At 39.6% G+C, this 26,054-nt stretch overlaps 1 protein-coding gene across 4 annotated transcripts in view; it reads right to left on the reverse strand.

Annotated features, from left to right (window-relative positions):
• The window catches only part of CCDC149 (coiled-coil domain containing 149), a 132,132-nt gene extending 106,945 nt beyond the window's left edge, over window positions 1-25,187 (reverse strand). For 3 of the 4 annotated variants that reach the window (XM_051963899.1, XM_051963897.1, XM_051963896.1), the window contains exon 1: window positions 24,986-25,186. The gene's annotated coding sequence lies outside the window, so the exon portion shown is untranslated. Of the gene's footprint in view, window positions 1-24,985 lie in introns of all 4 variants that reach the window. The other variant, XM_051963898.1, reaches the window with a different exon arrangement.
• Window positions 25,188-26,054: the final 867 nt, after the last annotated feature.

The following is a 26,054-nucleotide window of genomic DNA, read 5'->3' on the forward strand; positions in this document are numbered from 1 at the left end:
TATTGTCCATATATATATATGGACATATTGTCCATATATATATATGGACAACAAAAGAAACTGGAAAGTCTCTTACAGTTTGTTGTAAGGGAATGGGGTTGGCTAGGATAACCACTCAGAGGAGTGCATTCTCTGAGTAGTAAAACCTTGAGGAGTGTAAAATGAAAACGAACACGAGAGAACTGTGACAAGGAACTCAAGGATGTTAGGGGAGGGGGAATGACTTGTTTGAATTCAACAAAATTTAATTGAGCACCTTTTAAGCTTGACATCTCCTTTTAGCATGGAAATCATATGTATGCAGATGCTAAGGGGGGGTATGGAGTTCTGTATATTATAACTAGAATATAGATGATTATAGTCAGGTGCTCTGTAAATGCACCAGCACAAATTAACAAATTTAAGGAGCGAGGGAGAAAAAAAGAGACAGAGACAAAGAGAGACTGAGAGACGTAGTTACTGAAAAAGGACTTATCCTTGAAGTAACTCCCCACCCCCTGACACCACAGGTTTTATATTTTCATTTAGACACTATCTGATGCATGAGAAGGGAGTAAACTGAGTCCTAGAACTAGATTTTCTTGATTCATCAAATCTATGATATTCCTCTTTTCTTCAATGCTCACTCACAGTTTATTCCTCTATCTTTAATTCCCTCCAACTTTTGTATCCCTTCTGTATCTTCTTCTCCATTGTGTTATCTCCTACTTAAGCTTCCCGTGGCATATGAAAGGAACTGACGAAGTCAGGAAAAACTATCCAAATGTCTCATTTAATATTTATGGTTGTGTGATATCAGACATCACTGTAATCTCTCAGACCCTCAATTTCATCATCTGTAAAATAGGGATGATAATAATAATACCATTTAATTCACAGTTTTATTGTTGAGAATCAAATCACTTTGTTTATAAAACACTTTAAAAACCACAAAGCACAATGTAGATGTGAACTGTGTACACACATACACACATACACAATGTAGATGTAAGTGTGTATGTGTGTGGAAATGACTTGCAGCTGAAATTTTCATGTATTTTCTCTTCTGTTAAATGTGAGTTCCTTAAGAACAAAGATTATTCTGTTTTTTTCTATTTGTATGCCCAGCATGTAGTACAATGTTTTGTATATGATAAGTACTTTAGTCATTCATTAAAAAAAGGAAACAGCTATTTGAAACTGGAGAGCCAGAATGAATTGGGGACAGTAGACTGACTGACTTGGGTGATAAGAAGGGAATACAAAGTTATGTGGTTGATACATGGAGCAGAAGATGATTAACTTATGATGAAAGAGTTGAAGAAGGTCTAAGTTTCTCTGGCTTAATGTTTCATTAGAGAAATTGGCAGGGGGCTGGAGCAGGGGTGTAGGGGAAGATGTGAAGTCAAGATGGGGAACAGAGGCAGGAATTCAACTGAACATTCTCATATCCTCTTCCAAACAACTTTAAATAATGTCTTGACTAGAAATATGGAGGAGCAGAGCCAATAAAAGGGTCATACAAAACATTTTTCTGGCCCAAGACAAGAGACTAGCAGGAGAATCTATGATACCAGCTCAACCTGGAGCACAGCACATGCAGGGACAAAATCTGCAGCAGGTCTTGGAGGCAACAGCCGTTTAGGGAACTCTCAGCCCAGAGACTGTAAGACAACTGATCAGATAGATAGTACGGGGAACTTTTGCTGACATAGGGCGAAAGACCCTGCTGCAGTATTCATATGCAACTCTAGGTCTGAGTTACTAGGCAAAAAGTATTCTATTACATCGGACTGAAAAGGAGTAAGGGACCTGATCGCAGTTCCAGGGTGAAGAACGAGCCATCGATCAGCTCCCCGAGAAAAAATCCAAAGGACCAGATGGATTCACAAGTGAATGTTACCAAAGATTTAAAGAATAAAGTCCAACACCATATAAACTATTTGAAAAAAACAGAAAATGGTTTTTACCAAATTCCTTTTATAACACAAATGTGGTGCTCATATTAAAACCAGGGAGGGCAAAAACAGAGAAAGAAAACTATAGACCAATTTCCCTAATGAATATTGAGGCAAAAAAAATTAAATAAAATACCAGCAAGGAGATTAAAGAAATATATTTCAAAGATCATGCTCTATGACTAAATAGTATTTACCAGGAATGCAGGGCTGGCTCAATATTAGGGAAACTATTAGCAGAATTGACCATCTCCACAACAAAAACAACAAAACTCATATGATTATACCAGTAGATGCAGAAAAAAGCTTTTGACAAAATATAAGACTCATTCCTGATAAAAACACTAGAAAACAAAGGGATAAATGGAATTTTCCTTAAAATAATAAGTAGTATATATCTAAAACTATCAGTAAGACCTGGAACAAGTTAGAAGACTTCCCTAAGAGGGAGGAATTTCTGACCAAAGAAGAACTAGAGATCACTATTGACCACAAAATAGAAAATTTTGATTATATCAAATTGAAAAGTTTTTGTACAAACAAAACTAATGCAGACAAGATTAGAAGGGAAACAATAAATTGGAAAAACATTTTTACAGTCAAAGGTTCTGATAAAGGCCTCATTTCCAAAATATATAGAGAACTGACTAATTTATAAGAAATCAAGCCATTCTCCAATTGATAAATGGTCAAAGGATATGAACAGACAATTCTCAGACGAAGAAATTAAAACTATTTATAGCCATATGAAAATGTACTCCAAATCATTATTAATCAGAGAAATGCAAATTAAGACAACTCTGAGATACCACTACACACCTGTCAGATTGGCCAGAATGACAGGGAAAGATAATGGGAAATGTTGGAGGGGATGTGGGAAAACAGGGACACTGATACATTGTTGGTGGAATTGTGAACACATCCAGCCATTCTGGAGAGCAATTTGGAACTATGCTCAAAAAGTTATCAAACTGTGCATATCCTTTGATCCAGCAGTGTCTCTACTGGGCTTATACCCCAAAGAGATACTAAAGAAGGGAAAGGGACCTGTATGTGCCAAAATGTTTGTGGCAGCCCTGTTTGTACTGGCTAGAAGCTGGAAAATGAATGGATGCCCATCAATTGGAGAATGGTTGAGTAAATTGTGGTATATAAATGTTATGGAATATTATTGTTCTGTAAGGAATGACCAACAGGATGAATACAGAGAGGACTGGCGAGACTTACATGAACTGATGCTAAGTGAAATGAGCAGAACCAAGAGATTATTATATACCTCAACAATGATACTATTTGAGGATGTATTCTGATGGAAATGGATCTCTTCGATAAAGAGAGCTAATTCAGTTTCAATTGATCAAAGATGGACAGAAGCAGCTACACCCAAGGAAAGAACACTGGGAAATGAGTATAAACTGTTAGCATTTTTGTTTTTCTTCCCGGGTTATTTCTACCTTCTGAATCCAATTCTCCCTGCGCAACAAGAGAATTGTTCGGTTCTGCATACATATATTGTATCTAGGATATACTGTAACCTATTTAACATGTAAAGGACTGCTTGCCATCTGGGGGAGGAGGTAGATGGAAGGAGGGGGAAAATCGGAACAGAAGTGAGTGCAAGGGATAATGTTGTAAAAAATTACCCTGGCATGGGTTCTGTCAATAAAAAGTTAAAAAAAATTACCCAGGCATGGGCTCTGTCAATAAAAAAGTTATAATTAAAAAAATAAATAAATAAGAAGACTTCCCTATAAGGAGTGGAGTGAAGTAAGGACATCTATTATCACCACTATTGTTCAGTATTGTACTAAAAAGTATTAGCTATAGCAATAAGATAAGAAAAAGACAAAGAAGTAATTAAAATAAACTAACCCTTGGCAGATGAGATGATAGTATACTTAGAGAATCCACTAAAAACTACTTGAAACAATGAACAACTTTAGCAAAGTTGCAGGATATTAAATAAACCCATACAAATTATCAACAAAGTTTATATTATATACAAAGTTTAGCAGGAAAAAATAAATTCCATTTAAAATAATGGCCCATGAAAAGGCCAGAAATGCATGCAAGCAGCAAGCGGTATAGATTTCATCATAGGATCCCTGACTTTTCATCCAGCATACTTCCCACTGCACAGTGCTTCCTTTGTCTACTACAAAAAGAAAGAGAGAGAGAGAGAGAGAGAGAGAGAGAGCGTCTAAAGGTTGTATAGGGATGACCACTCATGGGATATGTTATAATGGAAATTCCATTCATATATAGATGGATTGGAGTAGACTGTACTAAAGTCCATTCTAACTTTCAAATTCTGGGTGTTCTGACTCTAGAATTGGTACTATACCATGATTTTCCTTGATAGAGGAAACAGAAGTAAAATAAAAGAAAGGTTGAAGAGTTCTTGTTCCTACTCCCCAGCACCAAAAAAACCTATCCTAAACAATGACCCTAACCCTTCCCTGATTTCCTTCTTCCCCCAGATTGAATTTTTTTAAGCCCTTATTTTGATCCCACCATTCTTAAATGAAGGGAAATGGAAGCATTGTCAACTGAGTCATGGGCTATATTTCACCACATCTCAGCAGCATCCATGAAGTTGTACTGATCCCTTTGAAGTAAAATCTCAACTTTATTTTAGTCCATGAGTAACATCCTCTGCCTTCTTGGATCTTGGCTTTTAGAAACTATTAGAACTCACTACTGAAATATTCCTCATGATGCCATACCTAATAACCCCCATAGAATTTGGCAAACAGTTTTTTCCCTCCCTTTTCATTTTCATCTTAAAGCCTTTTTTTATTTTTATTTATTTATTTTTGCTGAGGCAATTGGGGTTAAGTCACTTGCCTACGGTCACACAGCTACAAAGCATTAAGTGTCTGGGGTCACATTTGAACTCAGGTACTCCTGAGTTCAGAGATGGTACTCTATCCACTGCACCATCTAGCTGCCCCAACTTAAAACCTTTTTGATGAAACTTGGCAAGTTTCATCAAATAAGTTGATGAAGCAGCAAATTTTTCTTGGATAGCACTAGATGCACTCCATCTCTCAATTCTTAGACCAATCAATAAGCACTAAGTAAACCTAATTATATGCTAAGCAAAAAATATACAAATACAAAAGTGAAATAGGCTGTCTACAAGAAGCTTACAATATACTTGGGCTGAGAAAGAAGAGATGTTCGTTGTCAGTACAGGATACATACAACATATATACCAAGTGACTGGGGGTGATGGACAATTGAGGCAGTCAGAAAAGACTTCTTGAAGGAAATGCCATTTGACCTGACCCTGAAGAGAGTTCAGCATGGGGATGAAGAGAGCATTCCATGAACGGGAGAGATTTGGACAAGGCATGGAGATAGAGTGAAATATTATATATAGGGAAAAACAGACTGGTTTGATAAGAATGTAGAGCACAGGAGAGGGAGTAATGGTTCATGAGTTAATCCATTATTCCTCTTCAGATGGGAAATATATGCTAGAGAACAGTTTTAAATACCAAACAGAAAAGTTTACATTTTGTCTTATAGGCAATAGGGAGCAACTGGAGATTCTTGAGGAGGTGAGTAATGGATTCATACTTCAGAAATAGTAATTTGTCAGCTCTGGGGAGGATGGATCAAAAAGAAAAGAAGCCAAATGTAAGGAGACCAATTAAGTGATCACTGTAGTAATTCAAGTGAAAGGATGAGTAACTGATATGAAGAGAGAGAAGGAAAGAAATGCAAAGAGCAATAAGGAAGACAAGACTCCCTTATTCCTACAATTCGTGCCCTGGCCCAGAAATTCAAAAACTGTTGTTATTCACTTCTGAGATATTTTTTCTAAAGTCCCTATCTTTAATCAGAAGCGGTGAGAAAAATCATCACTTGTGCCCCTAAGATAAGGTTTCCTGCCCACATCCCTTTCCCAGGCTTAAAAATATTTGGTGGTTCCCTTTCATCTGAGCAAAATGAAAACTTTTTAGGCTCCTTATTAAGGTCTTTCCGGATCTGGTACCACTTTTCCCCTAGTGTTAACTTTTATTGCTCTCCTCCACATCCTCTATACTCAGGCCAAACTGGACTACATTCTATCCCTCTTACAAACCCTGCAATCTCCCACCTCCGTGCCTTTGCATCTGCCCCTCTCCTAACTCACTGAATTCCTTCTCATTCTTTGAAACTGAACTCAAATGAGACTTACCCCACCAAGCTTTCCCTGACATCTCCAGCTGGTAAGGACACTGACCCTCTCAAACCCGATAAAATATATCCTTTGCACTTCCCTCATGCACTTCTATATTATTTCATATTATCATCTTCTGTCAACCCGGCGATGCTTGATCTCTTTGCCAAGTGAAGCGACCTGACAGCCAAGGGCAACATCAGTATAGAATATAAACTCATTTGCAAAACATTACAGGGGAAGATGGGGAAAGATTATAAGCAGTTAGCATCATTTCACAAAACAGCAAACAGCAGCCCAGGGGAAAAGTGGGAGAAAAACTTGGTTTCAGATCTAGCTGAGCCAGAAGTGGAAGCAGTCAGCAACTATTTTTATCACCATTGACAGTCAAACCACAACCTTTAGACCCTAAAACCTCAGTCTCTGATGTGTTATAAAAGGAAGCAGAAGTGACACCAAAGAAAGGGAAGTCAGAGAAAGTGGCTCAGCTGGACTAAATGCATAGAAAGGAAAACCATGCTGGAAGCAAAACACTGCAAGAATGATTTCTGAGGTGACAAAAATAGGATAAGAAACCAGTGACTAAGGAGAAGACCTCAGTCTTACCTATCTGCAGAAATAGATGCTTGAAAGGGTTTCAGTAACTAGAAACCCATATGCTTATTCTCTCATTTTTATAAAATTACTAGAAGAGTGGCCTATGATTATCAGACGTAGCATTGATGAAAACAGAAGAGAACACAGAAGCTTTCACAAATGATTACAGACAGCTGATGATTGACTTCAAGAACGCAAGATCCCACTGCGTTTCTTCTCAATTAATTATATTTTTAGAAGAATTTGACTCAATAGAGCAAAATATCAAGGCTCTTCTCCAACATTGTTTCTCATATCTATATCAAGATCATGCAAAATTTCTCAAAAGATAGAATTGCAGAGAGAACTTTTTCAGCAATTCTCCAATTATCCACAGCAGGTGAGGTATAAAACAGGGAGAGAGATATTTATCAAAGGTATTTAACATCATCGTGGAGGATGACTTCTTCAGGGTTCAAGTGGGTTGATTCCTTGAATCTCTGAGGTGTGTGTGTGTGTGTGTGTGTGTGTGTGTGTGTGTGTGTGTGTAGATCTCTAGAAATAGAGATAATTAAATAGTTAAGAGATCTAGATGTCTACATATCTAGAGTCAGTGATAACTAGAGATAACTAGAGATAGAGATCTGCTGATATGCTAATTCATGGGCACATCACAAGCTAAGCAAGAAGCACTCTTGATTATTCAGGTGTAGCCTGTTAGGCTAATCTCTTTTGAGGGACCCTTGATCTCATTCATCTCAGCTTCTTTATCATTCTAGAATTAGATGTATTCAGCACAATGTTATCTGCAAACTGAATCAACCAGGACCTTATCATCTATAGCAGGAATATTTACAGATATCTATCGATATTTATCAAGTTAATTCTATCTAGAGATATAAATATATCTATAATTCCTATCTAGAAATATAGGCATATCTTACCGATGATACAGATAGCTTTTCAACATCAATGAGACTGACTTGTTTTACAAGGACATTGGCAAATGGACCGATGTAACCAAAAAGGCTTCCAAAACCATTGGCTTTAAATCAAAGATCATGCAACCTCACTATTGTTGACCAATGACAAGGATGAGTTTAAGTGCAAACTCCTAGGGTTATGTATTGATCAGCTGATGAAAATATGAGCAGAGGCTTGAAGAAACCTAACCCCATAATTTCTCTGCTTCAGTATTCAGTAATTTGTCTTCACAGCAATTTTGTAGTTGTCCATAACTACTGCAAATGATGAGGATCATCTGTTCTTCATTTAGTAGGCTTTGTATCTGTCAAGTGAGAACATGATAAAAGCAAAAAATGATGGCTACCGTATTAGCTGATAGAATCAGGATCCCCCCAAAATCTCAACATGTTGATATCATAGGCTTAATGAAAGATGTTGAAGTTAACAGGAATAAATGAAAAGATTTAAGCTTGGGTTAGAATAGTTAACTTCCCAAGTTCAAGATGAAGGAAGTGTGACAAACAGTTTATCTTAAATAATAATAATTATAGTAAATTATAATAGCTAACATTTTATAGCATTTTCTTTGTGCCCATTGTTGTGCTAAACTTTTTACAAATATGAACTCCTCTGATCTTCACAAAAATTCTGAGAGTTGATGCTATTATTATCCCTATTGTTTTGTAGTTAGGGAAACTGAAGCATACAAAAGGTAAAAGTAATTTGCCCAAAGTCACACAAGTGCTTGAGGCTGGATTTGAACTCCAAGTTGTATTCACTACACCTAACAAATAGGTCTGAAGATTTTAGAGAACTAAAATCTTAGTTACATTCTGGGGAAAGGGAGAGAACAGGTAAATATTTATAGTCAGTTAATAAACATTTATTAAACACCTACTATGTTTCAGGTGTTGTTTTAAGTACTGAAGATATAAATATGAACAGATACTTCTTACCCTCAAGAAGCTTACAATCAAATGAGGGAAGATGGCAAAAGAAAACAGAAAAATGGGAAGAGTGTTATGGTGTCTTAGGAGATGTTGGGTTGTGGCGGAAAAAAATCAGAGAAGTTTCATAGTCATAGTAGATGTTCTGAACTGAGCTCCCTCCTACAGTGGAAGTTTTGAAGTTCTTGCTTTACACTCCAATCAGAGGAACAGAAGCTTGTGATGAGGCAGAATACAGGATAATTTCAGAAAGGAAAAAGCACTAAAAACTAGCAGAATCACAAAAAGTTCTACCAAGGAAATAGCCTACGAGCTGAGCTTTGCTGGAGATGTCAAGGCTATTTATTATCAGAAAGAAGCACCAGACTAGATCTGCTTGTTCTTCAGTGCACAAAACCAGAAGAAATGGGCTGAGATTGTAAAGAAGAAAATTTAGGTTTGGCAAAAAGAGCAATTTCCTAACAAGTAGAATCCCTAAGCATGGAATGGGCAGTTTCCCCTCAGTTAAGGTCTTATAGCAAAGGCTGAACATTCTTTGGTTGGGTTTAGTGGGGAAGGGACTCCCTTTTAGCCACAGTTTGGAGTCAATGGCTTCTAAATTCTCTTTCAATGCTGAGATTCTTTGAATACTGATATCAAAAGGATGAGTTTTTGGTTTAAGGGGCAGCTTAGTATGGATGACAGCACTCCACAAGTTCTCAAAAGTAAACAAGTCTACTCTCCCCTTCATATTCAATTCTGGGTCCATATTGTTGTCCATCTGTAGTGACTAATTATCCACATAATCCTTTTGCTGTATAACAATTAGCAGATAGTTGGAAAATTCTTCTGCAGCTCCCTCACCTGCAGAACCTGCCTCACATGCAAGTTTAATATTTTCCCCCCAGCATTACCTTTGGACATCTGGGAATCAGCCAGCCCTCGTCAAGAATGGTTTAACATTTTCCTAACCCTCGGCAACATAACCACAGATTTCTTTGACTATAAACCTCATAGCAATGCTTTATGCTAAGATTTTTTTTTCAGTAGTCATCTAACGAATCCACAAATTTGGCTACTTTTCCAACTTTTCCATAGTTTCTTTACATGCTGTAGATGTTACTTTAAGAATTTCTAGAGCAGCCTCATATATAGATTGACAATCTTCATTTTTCTGGATATATCATGGGGTTGATTTATTGAAATTGAACTCATGGCCAACAGCACTATAACTCATGTCTGAATGAAGCTTATCCAATACATGTATTTTCTCTTTTCTCAGTAAGGTACAGCACAGCCTTCTCATGCTTCCGGAGCACTAGGCAGCCCTTCAGCATTATACTTGGGGGCCATTTTAAACAGTGAAATCCTCAAAAAAGCACTCAAAAAATGTGGCACTAAATAGATCAGGAAAATGATATCTGTTTACAGTACGAGAACTGAGACAAGAAGGGAGAGTATTTGCTAGTTTTATCTCAGCTAGGAATATCAGGCAACTCAAATTTTTCATCATTCTGCCCATGTTGAGGATTGACCACAAAAGTATCAAGAATATTGATTTGGAGATTACAAAAAAATTTTAGGGAGTAGGCAAATTCACAAACACAAAAATCCGAAAATGATGAGGATCAACTTTATTGCGAGTAAAGCATTTTACAAATCTCAAAGTGCTCTACAAATATCAGCCATTGTTATTGTTATTATTTACTACCTCTGTCTTTTTCCAAGTCATTGATTTGGGCAGCACAGAATGAAGGGGATATCCCTAGAGCACTTCGCTAGAAATGTCTTTCCAAATGGATCTTTGGGAATTGCTCTTTGGAACTGGTCATTCCAGCAGCTCTGAATTATCTTATTTCTAGAACTGTTCACCCCACAGCTCTCCATATGGTCCACAAAAAGAGCATGAATTTCTTTGTCAAATGTTTTGCTAAACTGCAAATCACCTAAATAAATGGCATTCTCCTGATCACCCAATCTAGTAATCCTCTCAAAAAACTTAATTACCATAACTGATATGATCTATTCTTGATAAAGCCATGCTGGCTCTTGGAAATAATTGCTTCCTTTTCTTGTTGATCATGGGGAGAAAAGAGCATGAGGGAGAAAAAGTACATTTTTATTCATTGAAAAAAAGTTAAATTTAAATAAAAACCTTCTTGGCAGAGAGAAAAAAAAGAAGGAAAATCAGATTTGTGGAATTCTAAATTCTTCTCTTGCCTATGATTATCATTCAGTTTACCCTAAGCATCGTTATTATCCCTTCCTAGATCATTTGCCCAACAAAGTTAAAGAAAACACCCAAAACAAAATCTTTTTTTCTCCTTAGCATTTCTAACCAGCCTAAGCTTATTCTAAGGCTTAGTGATCCAACCTTATTTTTATAGGACTATGAGAAATTTCTTATTCATTCCCTTTTAACTTCCCTTGCTTTCACCTTCTGGATGTACCACTTTAAAATTTGAGCTGTTTGATGAATTAGAGCCCCGTGATCTATATTAGTCTCTTTAGCTCCTTTTTCTTTTCCCCTAAACTGAATGCAATATTTTCAACTACCATCTCTAAGTATCAGATTCCCCAATCTATATTTCCAGTCCTAACTTCCCATTTGAGCTTTAGATCTGCATCCTCACATGTCTACATGCCATTTTCCTACATATCCCACCATAGTTCCCAACTTAATCTCCAAAACTAACCTTATGTTTTCCCTTGTTCTTCCTCCTCACTTTACAATTTGTGGTGTCAATCTCTTATATTTGAGAACTTGACATAAGTTTTTATTCTTCTTTCTTCCTTATCCCTCAGACCAAATCATATAGCAAATCCTATCAAGTCTATCTCTAAAATCTCTCTTGCATCTGTCCTTTGCCCTTTATTCTCACTAGGAAGGGAAAGGGAAAGAAATAAATTGCTTATATAGTAACTACAATGTGCCAGCCACTGTACTGAGCATTTTTCACACTCATTTCATTTGATCTGAGACAACCTTAGTATAGACTGTTATTATCTTTTTTTAAAATAACTTTTTATTGACAGAACCCATGCCAGGGTAATTTTTTACAACATTATCCCTTGCACTTGCTTCTATTCTGATTTTTCCCCCTCCCTCCCTCCACCCCCTCCCCCAGACGGCAAGCAGTCCTATACATGTTAAATAGGTTACAGTATATCCTAGATACAATATATGTGTGCAGAACCGAACAGTTCTCTTGTTGCACAGGGAGAATTGGATTCAGAAGGTAGAAATAATCCGGGAAGAAAAACAAAAATGCAAGCAGTTTATATTCATTTCCCAGTGTTCTTTCTTTGGGTATAGCTGCTTCTGTCCATCCTTGATCAATTGAAACTGAATTAGATCTCTTTATCAAAGAGATCCACTTCCATCAGAATACATCTTCAAACAGTATCGTTGTTGAGGTATATCATGATCTTCTGGTTCTGCTCATTTCACTTAGCATCAGTTCATGTAAGTCTCGCCAGATTTATATTATATATATATAACTGATCATGTCCTTTCTCTGCTCAAAAACATTCAGTTGGACCCTTTTTCCTATTACAGAATGTTCAAATTCTTTGGTCTAGCTTCTGAAAACTCCTTTTGCCCCATCTCCTGATCTAGTAATAGTCTATTTTTCTAGACTTAGCTCATTTCACTCCCCTTCTTTCACTATATCCAATCATCCCACTAGATTACTCTCTACTGTCTGAACATGCTATGTTCTTTTATCCCGTTCTGCCTAAGTCTTCCTTTCCCCTGTGTAACTGTTGAATTTCTACCTGTCATTCAAAGAACAAGTCAAATGCCAGGAACCCTTCCCCAACCAACAGTGTTTTTCCCACTGGTACTACATATAATGCTTTGTTTTAGAAATTTCACATGCAAAAACAAAGAATCCAACAATATGTTACTTATACGAAACATGCTTAAGATAGAAAGATGCACAGAAAGTTAAGATAAGGGGCTGAATCAAAATCTATTATGCTTCTGCTGGCATGAAAAAAAGGTAGAGTTAGCAATCATAATCTCAAATAAGCAACATCAAAGACTTAACAGAAAAAAGAGAAACTACATTTTGCTGAAAAATACTATAGATAATGAATTGATATTAATATTTAAAATATATGTATTAAATGGAATAGTATTTAAATACTTAAAGGAAAAGTTAAATGAGGAACAGGGAAAACAAAGATAACAAAATTATAATAGTAGAGTCATTTAATTTACCTTTATCAGGACTAGATAAACTTAAACAAAAAATACACAAAAACGAGTGAAGAACATAAATGAAATATTTGGGAAACTGTATTCTAAGAAAGCTAGATATACTAGACCTTGAGGGATTATTGAATGGGAATAGAAAGAAGTATGTATATTTTTCATCTGTTCATGGAATCTTTGCAAAAATTAACCATGAAGAGGAATCAAGAGCAGAGAGTCAGCATTTTTGCTCAATTCACTGGAATATCTCTTTTACCACAACCTGGAAAACACACCAGGAATTCTAATCACTAAAGTCAAGAAAAAGTCACCATGAGTCATTTTTGCAGCCTAGGATAACTTAGGAAGATACACTGCTCTTTGCTTTGGGCTGGGGCTTCCCAGGAGTGCATTGGGGCAGCAGTGGTATTAGCATTCTGGCACCCAGGGGTCTGAGACTAAACAGGAGAAAAGGAAGCACAGAAAGAGATCCCAGGCAATCTCTGAACCAGCACTGGGAGCAGAAACAGATGCTGCCTTGTAGCTCTGTCACCCATTCCCCAGTTTCTGGTCACAGTGCTAGGACATAGAGAAGCAATAGAGAGTAAATGTGGCCCAAGCTGCATATGAGGCAAAAAATAAGTTCCAAAACCTGTGTGGCTTTCAGTCCTAGAGCAGAGTAGAGACTCAGTTTGAACCTTCAATCCTACACATAATCCTCAACAGAACAATCATGGCAGGGACCCAAGACCAAAAGGGACCTGGCAGTTCAGTCTTTGTTTGATGTTGCTTTGTTTGAGATCATGAGTGCTGCTCTCACTTTTTTTTTTTATGTCAGCAGAAGCATAATAGATTTTGCTTCAGCCTCTTCTTTTTTTTAAACTTTCTGTGCCTTTTCTGTTTCAAGTATGAACCTGCAGAACTTCCCAGCAGGCTAAAAGTGAACGAGTCCAGCGTCAGTCTGCTGAAATTCAACCTCACACAATCCAACAGACCCAAACCTGGGTCAGGAATTTGCAGAGCTCTGACCAGGAAAGTAGTAAACAGGTTTCTTCTCAGGTCACAGCACTTTGGAAACACTGAAAATTTACAGGCTCTCAGACTGAGCTGTGAAAATAGCAGAAGGACTAAAGACAGAAGCTTAGGTTTGACTTCTCCCCCAGAACTGAACAGACCCCAATACAAAGAGAGAAAAGCAGAAATTCAAATGAATTTTTTTTTGACTAAAATAAGATGAAGTACAGGTTTAAATTTTATTGGAAATTAAATAACCTGATCCTAAAGAATGAGTGGATCAAAGAACAAATCCAGGAAACAATCAATAATTTCATTAAAGATAATGCCAACAATGAGGTAATATCCTAACTGCAAGGGATGCAAAGTAATACATAGGAAAAATTAATTTTTCAAAAAATTTACATCAATAAAAGAGCAAAAAAAATGAAATAAAATAAAGCAATGAATGGAATGCAAGTAAAAAAGAAAGAAAGAAAGAAAAACAACAAATTAACCCCCTTCTCAATTAAACACCAAAATAGAAATTCTAAAAATCAATAGGGAAATTAGCAAAATTAAAAGTTATAAAATTGAATAAATAAAGCTAGAAGTAGTTTAAAAAAAACAGATAAGCCAATTTGATTTTAAAAAGAAAAAAGAAAATCAATTTACCAGCATCAAAAATAAAAAAGGTAAATTCAAAACGAATGAAGAGGAAATAAAAACATTTATTAGGAACTATTTCATCCAGCTATCTGCTAATAAAACTGACAATCTAAAAAAAGGATGAATATTTATAAATATATAAATTGCTCAAAAATACAGAAGAGGAAATAGAACACTTAAATAACCCTATATTAGAAATTCAACAAGCTATAAATGAGTTCCCTAAAGGGAAAAAAAATATTACAGGGCTAGACAGATTTATAAGCAACATCTACCAAACATTTAAGGAAAAACTAATTTCAATATTATATAAACTTGAGTAAAGGAATGAGACTGAATTTCTTCTATGGCACAAATATGGCCATCATTCCTAAACAAAGGTGAATAAAAACAGAAAAAAGAAAACTATAATCCAATTTCCCTAATGAATACTGATTTTTAAAATTTAAACAAAACACTAAAAAGAAAATTCTAGCAATATATCACAAAGGTCATATACTGTAACCAGTCTAGACTGAACTTAGAAATGTAAGCCTGGTTCAATAGTCAAAAAACATAATTGACTATGTCAATAGCAAAAGGAACAAAAATCAAGATTGTTTCAATAGATACAAAAAGGTGAAAAAAGCTCTTGACAAAACACAACACCATCTTTGTTTAAAATTTTAGACAGCACAGGAATAAACAGAGCTTTCCTTAAAATGTTAAGTGGTATCTATCTGAAACTAAAGAGCAAACATTTCTATACAGGGCATATGCTAGAAAAGTTTCCAGTAAGATCATGGGTAAAGTAGGGATATTCAGTGTCACCATTACAATTCAATATTGTGCTAGAAATGCTAACCACATCAATAAGACAAGAAAAAGAAATTGAAACAAGCATAGTCAGTGATGATGAAGCAAAATTATCACTTTCTGCAAAGAATATAATGATTTACTTGAGAATCTTGAAGAATCAACTAAAAACCAAATCAAACAAATTAACAATTATAGCAAAATTACAGGATATAAAATAACCTTAGACAGATCATCAGCCTTCCCATAAATTACCCACAAACTCAATAGGAAGAGACAAAAAGAGAAATTATATTTAAAATAACTAAAGACAGTACAAAATAAAATAAAATATAAAATTGCAAAATACACAAATAAAGATAGAAGTAAATAATTGGAGAAACAGTAATCACACATGGGCTAAGCCACTATATATTAATGTCTGTATCTTATCGCTCCACTAAGCTACAGATTCTACAAGAGGAAGGACTATGTTTTACCAAAACTCTCAAGCTCTTCTAACATCTAGCACTGAGTTCTACACAGACAATAGGTGCTTTACAAAGGTTGATTGGGTAAATTAATGAAGACTAAGAAATAAATTCATGTATTTTTCCACCTAAAGGTACTTTCTTAAAGCTTCCACTTTAGCAGAGATTCAATGGGCTAGAGTGTAGATGCCTCAGGTAATTGTGGAACTTTAAGAACTTTCATTCCACATTCCCATTCAGATGCCCCTGTGCTGGTAAACATATGAGCAAGATTGGCTACAAATAAAAGTGTGAAGTTGATAACTTTCTCTAATGTCCTACTCCCAATCCATCTCAATGTTCCTGGTTCCAATAAATCTCACTGTATTGTGCTTCCTGGCCCAGGACACTCATACTACCCTTTACATTTAGGAATTGCTACTGGCCATATTCTAGGTTTCACTGAAATATTCTTGCCAATCTCATTTACTAGACAAAGGCTAGAAAGGTAATCTGTGGCCAGATTATAGAAAGTCTTCACTACTAGGCTAATGAGTTTCTGCTTTATCCCATATGGAGTGGAAAGTCACCGAAAATTTATGAACTGAGCAGAATGACACATCAAAGGTAATATTCTGAGAAGATGAATGTGATGGTGAATAGAATGGACTGAGGGGATAGAGAATGACAAGAACTAGAAGACAAGTTCAATGTGTATCCATGGATATAGGGAGGACATGAATTAGAATGGTGGCAGTGGGATGGAGAAGAAAGGAGAGTCGGGAGACTGGAAAAGAAGAAATAACCGTATACTTGGATCAATGCAACAAGGTGATATGGTTTTTTAAAAAAAAGAAGAAGAAGAAGAAGAAGTAGATTTGGAATCAGAGAAAGCTCAACTCTGCCTCTCATTATTTGGGATCTAAATTCCCTTATAACTCTGGGATTCAGTGTCTGCATCTAGAAATTGAAGAGCTCAGACTTCTCAGGTTCCTGTCAGTTTTACATCTATGATCCTATAACCCTTTGGGAAATAGATCTTATCCGGCACCAGCCCTGTTGGGGACAGTCTAACAACACAGCATGGGGGCCTCAGACCAATCTGGGTCCCTCTGCTGCACCACAGGGTGCCTAGAGCTCCATTAGGATTCTTTAGATATTTGGAAGAGACTGAGAGAGACAAACAGATACTGACCAAATTCACTTGCCTGTTTTTGCCCTATTCCTCCTTTTTCCAATCTTTATCCGATGTATTTATTCAATGTGAAAGTCACTAAATTAATTTTTTACATGAGTAGAAATTGTCAATTTTAGAAGCACATATGCGAATCTCCCTGTACAGGAGGGAACATGAATCCGATTAGTTAAAAATAGCATTTGTACTCCTTCCCCCCACACGCTAATTTTAATAAACTTACTCTGAAATTAGCCTGCCACTATGAAGATAGCTGAACATCAAAAATATTCCTAATAAGCAGTGAACATGTCTAACAAGAGTTTCAAAGACATCCAGAGAACTTTTTTCTACTTTTTAAAAAAAATAATGCAATAATATTTCATCTAAAACATAATTCATCATATCATCCACTCTCAGTCTTCCATCTTGGAACCTTAGACTCATCTTTGGCTCATTCCTTCCCATTTTCCATTTTCCATATTGCTATTCACTAAAACTGATGGGTGTTTTCTTCCCTCTTTATCCAGACTATCTCCTTACTGTAGGTCCTCATTGTCTCATACATACCTGGATAACTACAATAGCCTTCTGGCTGCTCTCTGTGGGTTCCTCTCTTTTTGCTCTCTAAATCACCCTCCCAAACTAACCTTCCTAAAAGTGCTTTCATCCTTTTGTTCAAAAATCTTCAGTAGCTCCCAGTTTCATAGAATTAGAACTGTGTGATCCAGACACAGTGGTCTAAGCCAAGTTCCTTTTTTACAACTCAGGAAACTGAGACTCCATGCTATATGTTTTCCTCCTTTCCTTGAAATGACTAATCGTTCTTATTCTACTACCAGTCAAATACTATTCATTCTTTGACAAGTGTCACTTCTTCTAGGAAGCTTTCCTTGACAATTTTCGATCTCAAATCTCCATTAGCACTGCCTGCACCACACAGATTAGCCCTTAATTATGTGCCATCTTGTTTTATTTGATACTGTTATATGTACGTCTTTCTTGTTTCTAAAGCTACAATACAGCTCCTTAAAATTGGAGAAACAAAGTTTTATCAATTTTCAAAAAAAGAAAAGGGTAGAATTTTCCAACTATAAGCTATGGACCTAGATATTAATTCCTGACAAGATTTTCAAAGGCAGTCAGATGGTATAGTAAATAGAACACTGGTATCAAATTCTGAAAAATCTGAGTTTGAAATCTGCCCCAGACACTCACTAGCTACGTGACACTGTACAAGTCACACAACCTCTCTCAGTCTAGCTTTCTCATCTGTAAAATGAGAAATAATAATAGCAACTACCCCAAAGGGGTTTTCTGAGTACAGAATAAGATACTATATAAAAAAGCTCTTTACAAACTTTAAAAATGTTATCTTAAATGTTAGCTATTATGATGATTTATGAGCCCTTAGAAAGGGAAATTGCAATCACCAAGAGTCAGTATAGCATTTTCTTATTCTACTTATTATTATATACTAATGTAGTGCTTAATATATGCCAGGTAGTGTGTAGAGAGCTTTTCAAATATTATCTCTTTTGATCCTTACTGAACCACCCTGGAAGGCAAGTGTTATTATCCCCATTTGACAGATGAGGAAAATGAAGCAAAGGGAAATTATATATCATGCTCAAAGTCAAATGAGAATAGATTTAAACTCACTTTTTCCTGTCTCTGAGTTTAGGATTCTGTCCTCTGCACCCCCTAGCTGCCTAAAAATCAGGCTATTCACAGAGTAACTAGTCAGGCTCATATAAGAACTACTATAGACATATAGATATAATATGCTTAGCTTTCAGCAGAGCATTTGACAGAATCTGTCATGTTGTCCTTGCCAATGAGATGGAGAAATGTGGGACAAATGATAATGCAGATAATACAAATGATAATGAAAGGATTTAGAGGAAAGGTGGATGACCCGGCCCAAAAGCTGACTGACTAGTCATTCACCAGTTAGTTTGGAAGGAAGTCTCTAGTGGAGAGAGTGCCCTCGAGATCCTTCCTTGGCCCTGTGCTCTTCATCATTTTTATCAATCATGGGAATGAAGGCATAAATGGCGTGCTTGTCAAATTTAGAATCACAGAATTAGAGAGTTGGAAGGGTCCTCTGCAGCTGGCTGGTCCAGCCCATACCCGAAAGGCGGCCCATTTACAGATGACATGCGGCTGTTCGTTAGGGAGGGTAAACATGCTGGATAATCATGAGGATCCAAAGAAATCACAACAGGCTGAACTAATGGGCCAAATCTGAAAAGATGAAAGTTAATAAGAATAAAGTGAAGCCCTGAACTTGCCCAGGGGCACTGAGTAGTAGAACCAGAATGAGAAATTCAGTTGGGGGGAAAAAAAAAAAACAAATTTGTACCAGGACAGCCTGGGAGGAAGAAGAATAGATGGGCAGCCCCATCCAATGAAAGTGATATGAGAGCCTGAATGGATTATAAATTCTGCAGGAGCTGACAGCGTGACATGGCCTCCAAACAACAATAACAACAAAGTATTTTGGGCCACCTTGAGGCAAAGCATCCAGGGAGAAAGAGCTGAGGGTCCAGCTGTCTCACTCCTCGATGGATGGACCACGTTTAGAATATTGTCTTCCATTCTGGCACCACATTTTAGGAAAAAGCTCAGCATCCTGAAGAATATTCCAAAGAGGGAGACCAGAAAAAAAAAGTCATAAAAGAGAAAACCTGGCTCATGAGGAGCAATTAGTTGTTGGGTATGTCTAGCCTGGAGAAAAGATGCTATGGCTGTCCTGAAACATTTGGATTGTTATCACATGGAAGAGATTTTAGACTGATTCGATTTGGTTCCACAGAACAGAGCTAGGAGGAGTAGAGACGGGGAGGGGATGGCTGAGAGGTAGATTTAAACGCCCGGGATAACCAGGATGTTTTCGTTTTGGGCCAGGCTGTTGTTATTGGTGCTCCTGGTATCCCTTTGTTTGGTGCTTGGTGCAAAGCCTGGACCATAGTAGGCACTTAGATTAATGTTCAATGCCTCACTGACTCAACATAAGGGAAAATGTCTTTGCTGTCTCCCAGAGCTGCCCCCCAAGTGGAAAGGGTGGCTCTGACAGTAAATGAGCACTCTCTTCCCTGAAAGCCATAAGCCAGATGAGCACTTAACAGAGATGCTGCAGGGAAGTTCCCGTTCAGATATCCTGCTCAGAAATTCCAAACCCGAAATTCTGTGATTCCATCCATGTCTCTTTATAGCACCTAATGAAATTAGCACGGTGCTGGGCACACGGAGCTGTACTTAAGGCAACACAATTTGCCAAAATATCACAAAACGCTTTAGGACACAGTAGCATTTGGACTAGATTATGTTCCTATAACATAGGGGGCAAAGAAAATAGGAAGATATTAAGAAAAATGGAGTTTTAAAATTTGGGGTCTCATATTTTGTATGGACATCAAAAGTTTATTGATTTGGTGAATTGTTTCAAGATTGCTCAGGATTTTTGGAAGCTCATCTTCAGCAACAATGAAAATCACATTTTCCTGGCACTGGACATTTAATTTCTAAGAGGGAAGATTGGATTTGCCTCTTTCATGGTGATGGCTGTTTACCTGAGGGCCTAAAACAGAGTAGTAATTTCAGCTTGTTATACTAAAAATTTGAAAATAAAAATGATCTCTAAAGGGTCATCTTAAATGAGAATAAATACCTGTGGGTAAATAGGAAAACAAACTGATTGAAAGCCACTACAGGGCTCTAGGCAGGAAAGTCAATGGAGTGGGGTCCCGGCTGACATTATTCTGTTTCTCCTTGAATTTATGACTTGGAGACCGCTATAGAAACAGGTTTTTTCAAGAGGATGAATACATAAGGGTAGGGAGCTCAAGCCTTTAGTTTGGAGGGAGATCCTCTTCTTCCCTCACCCCAGTTTCAAGGACCAATGGAAAACCCTCTCTCTACTTCTGGTTTGAGTGTGCATTTCATCATCTTCGATTCAGTTCTTCAATATATATTGCTGTATGTCATTTTCTGCCAGCTGCTTATGGAAAGTCAATGCCTCCAGCTTGATTGTAAGCTCCCTAAAGGCAGGCACTAAGTCAATATACACATTTGCATCCCCCATTTATATTAGTCTTGGTCCAGAAATAGGCACCCTGGGATGATGGATCAAATCATATTAACCTCACAAACTTCTCCAAACCGAGGAATAGGGAAAATAAAACTCTGCAGGCTACTACTAAAATATAAAATTGCTGTTTCAGAAATGAACATTCTGCTCCAGGACACCTCTGTCTTCTTTTTGATTGTGGCTTATTATGTCAAGATTCTCTCCCCACCAGTCCCTTCCCCCAATGGAGAGACAAAGAGAGGGAAGAAGAGAAGGAGGGGGGAAGAAAGAGGGAGGCAGAAAAGAAGGGATTAAGGGAGGATAGAGAAAGGGGGAGGGGGAAAGAAAGGGGGCAAGGGAGAACGAAATAAGAAGGGAAAGTAGAAAGAAGGAAGGAAGGAAGGAAGGAGGAGGAAGGAAGGAAGGAAGGAAGGAAGGAAGGAAGGAAGGAAGGAAGGAAGGAAGGAAGGAAGGAAGGAAGGAAGGAAGGAAGGAAGGAGAGAGGGAGGGAGGGAGGAAGGGAAGAAGGAAGGAAGGGAGGGAGGGAGGGAGGGAGGAAGGAAGGAAGGAAGGAAGAAGGAAGAAGGAAGGAAGGAAGGAAGGAGGAGGAAGGAAGGAAGGAAGGAAGGAAGGAAGGAAGGAAGAAGGAAGGAAGGAAGGAAGGAAGGAAGGAAGGAGGAAGGAAGGAAGGAAGAAGGAGGGAGGAAGAGAAAGAGAGACAGAAATCCATAAAAGCAAGGGCTATGATTTCTGATTCTAAGGTATCTTTATCTCTCCGCTGCATAACTTCAAAACTTTGGGTTCTAAACAAGAATTGTAGCCCAGAAAAATATAAAAGAAGAGTCACAATCAATGTCACAAAGAATCCACAAGGGAATCTATGCTGAATATGATTCCCACTAACAGAGAACGGAATGGGGTGCTAAGGTGAAAACAATGGAAGCCTTGGGGGGAATTTAAGCTCTCTCTCCTCAGCTTACTGTCAGAGAAGAAAGCCAGACATGGGCTGACATGCACCCTAGACAAAGGAAAGTAGTTTTCAAAGAACTGATAGGAAAGCTAGACAGGACTAAAATTCTAAAAGGAAGTCAGCCCAAGAGGGATTAAAAACTCCTAATAAGGATGCTAAAGCCACAAACAGAAACACTTCTCATGAGGACCGAAGACAGGAACTGGCTGATGAGACCAATGTGGATGCACGAGAAGTTCCCTACACAGATGAACTCACAGGTTCTGTGTCAAGCCTGAATATGAGTCAGCAAAATGATGCGGCAGGCAAAAACCTTTCATCTTCCTCACCTTGGGCTAAAGATTTAACATCCAGGAACAGAGCTGAGATAATTCCTTAATGCTCTGCCCAGGTCAGACTATAGCTGGAGGACTCTTTGCTGGGCTGGGTGTGCAAGAGCATTAGTGAGCTAGAAAAGCGTTCAAAAAGAGACACCAGGACACTTGAATATATGGAAAATATAAGAAATGATTGAAGGACTTTAGCATGGAGAAACAAGCATTCAGAGGAAGAGGAAGGACGTGATACTTGTCCTGGAATATTTGAAGAACTGCCATATTAGAAGCCGGATTCTATTTGATCCTAATGGGCAAAACCAGAAGCAGTGGAAATAAACTGTAAAGGGGGAAAATTTAGACTTCACATGGGGGGGGGGGGGAAGAAGAGAGAAGCAAACCAACAACTTCCTAACAATTGAAGCTGTTCCAAGATGGAATGTTCCCTAATACAGCATCAGTTTCTCCTCTGTACTGTTCTTCAAGCAGAGTCTGGACCAGCTATTTCTGATATGACTTGGATTTGATTCTTCTTGAGATCTTTTCCACTGAGCCTATGATTTGTCCTCTTCTTACTACTCAAATAGCCTCCACCTTAAGTTCAGGCCTTAATCATCTATCACCTGGGCCACTGAAATAGCTTCTTAATTGGTCTCCCTGAATCATCTCGACCTGCTCCAATCCTTTCTCCAAATAGCTGCCAAAGTATCTTTCTTTAAGCAGAGGGATCACACCTTCTTTTCCCTACTCAAAAAATCTCCAATGGCCCCTTATTGTCCTTCAGATAAGATATATAAGCAACTGTGATGATTAAAGTTCTTCACAACTTGGATCCAACCCACTTTTCCAGGTTCATTATACTTTACCCCAAGAAAACTGGACTTCTTGCGCTTCACACATAACACTTCCTCTCCCATATATACATGTTCACACTTGGTTATCCTCCATACCCGGAAAACACTAGCTCTTTACCTTCTCTTGGATAATCCCTTACTTTCTTCAAGCTCAACCTTCTACACATGAAACATTTCTTTATCTCCCCCAATGCTAGTATCTTCCCTCTCTAAACCATTTATTTTGCCTATATTTCAATTGGTACCTCTCCCCCAATAGAATGTAAACTATTCAAGAACATAGGTCACTTTATATTTGTGCCTAGTACAGTGTCTTACAAGTAGTAGACGTTTCATAAATGTTTCTTGACTGATGGAGGAGTCTTGGAAGCCTTTGTTAATTATCACTTGAATGCCAAGCTAATTCTATAATGGGGATGTAGAATAAGAAAAGAAGATGGGAGAATGTAAGCTACTTAAGGACAGGGTAATGTTCTGGTTTTGTAGTGTCTTCCACATGTAACAGACCCTGAACAAATGAATGCTGTATTGAATTGTTGAAGGGGAACTTTCAGGGAGGATGTTGTTCAGTTGTTTTTCAAGCATGTCAACTCTTTGTGATCTCACTTGGGGTTTTCTTGGCAAAGATATTGGGCATGGGAAAAAAAAACCAGGACCTATGATGAGGCTGTAATAACATCCACTTTCTTTTAGCATCCTCTGGGCTTCCTGTTTGAGTGACAATATTTATGCTCCTTATTGAGGGCAGTAAGAAGGGGGAGAATATTTTTTTCACTAAGTACAAATAAATAATTGCTCCAACAACCAAGAGTCAAAGACCTTTGAACTTGGTAGCCCAGTCCTTTGAAGACAGCAGACTGCATAGTTTGCTTATTCCAGGGACTCCCGCATCATCTGACACAAGTTCTAAAAGTGACCTGGACTCGGCACAATTGGGAATGACACGAAGTTTGAAAGGTTCTCATTTACAGGTGATCCTAAGTTTTAGGGCAGAAAAGCCCCTCTAGCGCCATGTGTTCCTTTTCACAGATGAGGAAACCGTCCCCTGGCCTAAGATGACACTGGTGACCAGGCAGAATTGACGCCAGGCTCACCAGCTCCCAACCCAGCGCCCTCACTCTCCATTCGATTAGTTCCCGTTCTCTGGAGGTGGCTAACCCTCTCAGACCACCTCCACAATCGAGGGGCGTCCCGAAGGAAATGGGTGACTTCCCTTCAAATGCTGAAAAAAAGCTGGATACCTGAGCTTGTTTTATTCTTTCAATTAGAGGTAGTTCCTGCGTCCCTGCTCTAGGAGCGGCTCGCTTCCACACAAAGGTCCCAAGCTTCACGCTCAGGGCTGTCACTAACAGGCCCAGGTGGAAGGCGCAGGAGCGAGGTAACAGTTCTTTTCCAAGGAAAAGCCTCGGGAAAGCCTGCCTCCGGCTGGTTCCTTGTAAAGGGCTGCGGGCAGGGAAGCCCTGTCACCTCTCTTTCCCTCTGCCCTTTCACCTCCCTTTCCCTCTCGCCGGGTCCCAAGCCAGGGCCAGACTCTCACTGGAGAAAATGGTCCCTTTCTCTAACTAAGGCTGGCCTCCTTCCCTCCCCCCAGGCCCCGGCTGCCACCAGATGGACACCCGGGGAGAATGGAAAGTGCTGGGGGGAATGAGCCTCGCCTCGGGGGGGAAGACAAAGGATGGGGTGCGGCAGAAGGGGAAGTCCGGGAAACACCTGGCCGGCTCGGCGGCCACACTGCGCAGTCCCGGGGCCAGCTGCGCGCTGGGGGAGGGGGGAGCCCAGCACAGCTGGCGCGTTCCTGTTGCAGCTCCCCCCGCCCCGCCCCCGCCCCGCAGAACCAGAGCCGGCCCGGGGCCCGGGCCCCTTCCCCAGCCCCCGGGCCCCGGCCCGGGCGTAGCGCCTGGCACGTCCTCGGCTGCCTCACCTCGCTCACCAGCCCCTGCCAGTCGCTCTCGTCCGATTGAAATTCATGGCCTCATCCATGCGTGAAGCAGCTTCATCAATAACCTCCTCCCCCGCCCCGGCTCCCTTCTTCCCCCGCCGGCCCCAAGCTAGCCTCGCCGGGTACGGGAGAGGGGCGCAGCAGGGGCGGGCTCCCGCCCACCCGAGCCCGGACTGGCCCCACGCCCCGCGCCGCGGCCGCCGGCTGCTACCGCTGCCCGCACTGTTTACTCAACGTCAGCCTTAGCGTGAGGAACGGGAGGAGGAGCCCGCTCCGGAGCCGGGGCCCCAGCGGCCGCTCCCCTCCGGGCGCAGCCACCTGCCCCTGTCCGGCCCGCCCGGCTCCGGCCGCCGAGGCCCCGCGCCCCGGGGACGCGGCCGGGCGCAGGCGGCTGCCATCCGTCCAGGCCCTGAGGAGGGAGGCCCCCGCCGTACCCCCAAGTCCCCCGTGTAGCCACGCCGGGCTGGGCAGCATATGGCCGGGGGCAGGAGCCGGGGCCTGTGGGGCCTGCCCACAGGGCTCCTGATGGCAACAATCGGCAGGATAACCCCACGTGGCTCCCCTTTTTAGACTATCGATAATGCTCAGCTCTCTGGCTTAATATCTCCTCCCCCGAGATGCCCCTTTATCTTCTCTCTTCTCCAGGACTAGATAATTTGAGGGACCCAGAAAGGAGGTGGGCCAGGCCGGCTCCAATGCACGTGGCGGATGGAGCTGCCCTTAAGGAAGCTGCTCCTGACGCCAACCCCACTGCCCGCTGAAAAAAAGGCAAAACCCCGGGGAACTCGGAAGAAAGGGGCCATCCTGAAAGAACCTGGCTCCCTGGCCCGGCCCAGAAGCAGTCTTTATTAAGCACGCCCATTTAAGTAACATGTTAGAGTTTCCGGAGGGCTTTCCTCACAATCTGGAGAGCCAAATAATGCAACTGGTTTTGTGGGGTTCAGACTGTGAGAAAGTCCCAGTGTGGAAAAGTCCCCCCACCTAGGCCAATGCAATTTAACTCCACTTAGAAGTCTTAGAGTTGCCCGAGGCCCTGAAAAGGTCATCAATT

This window comes from Antechinus flavipes, chromosome 6 (assembly GCF_016432865.1).
Source record: "Antechinus flavipes isolate AdamAnt ecotype Samford, QLD, Australia chromosome 6, AdamAnt_v2, whole genome shotgun sequence".
NCBI classification, from domain to species: Eukaryota; Metazoa; Chordata; class Mammalia; order Dasyuromorphia; family Dasyuridae; genus Antechinus; species Antechinus flavipes.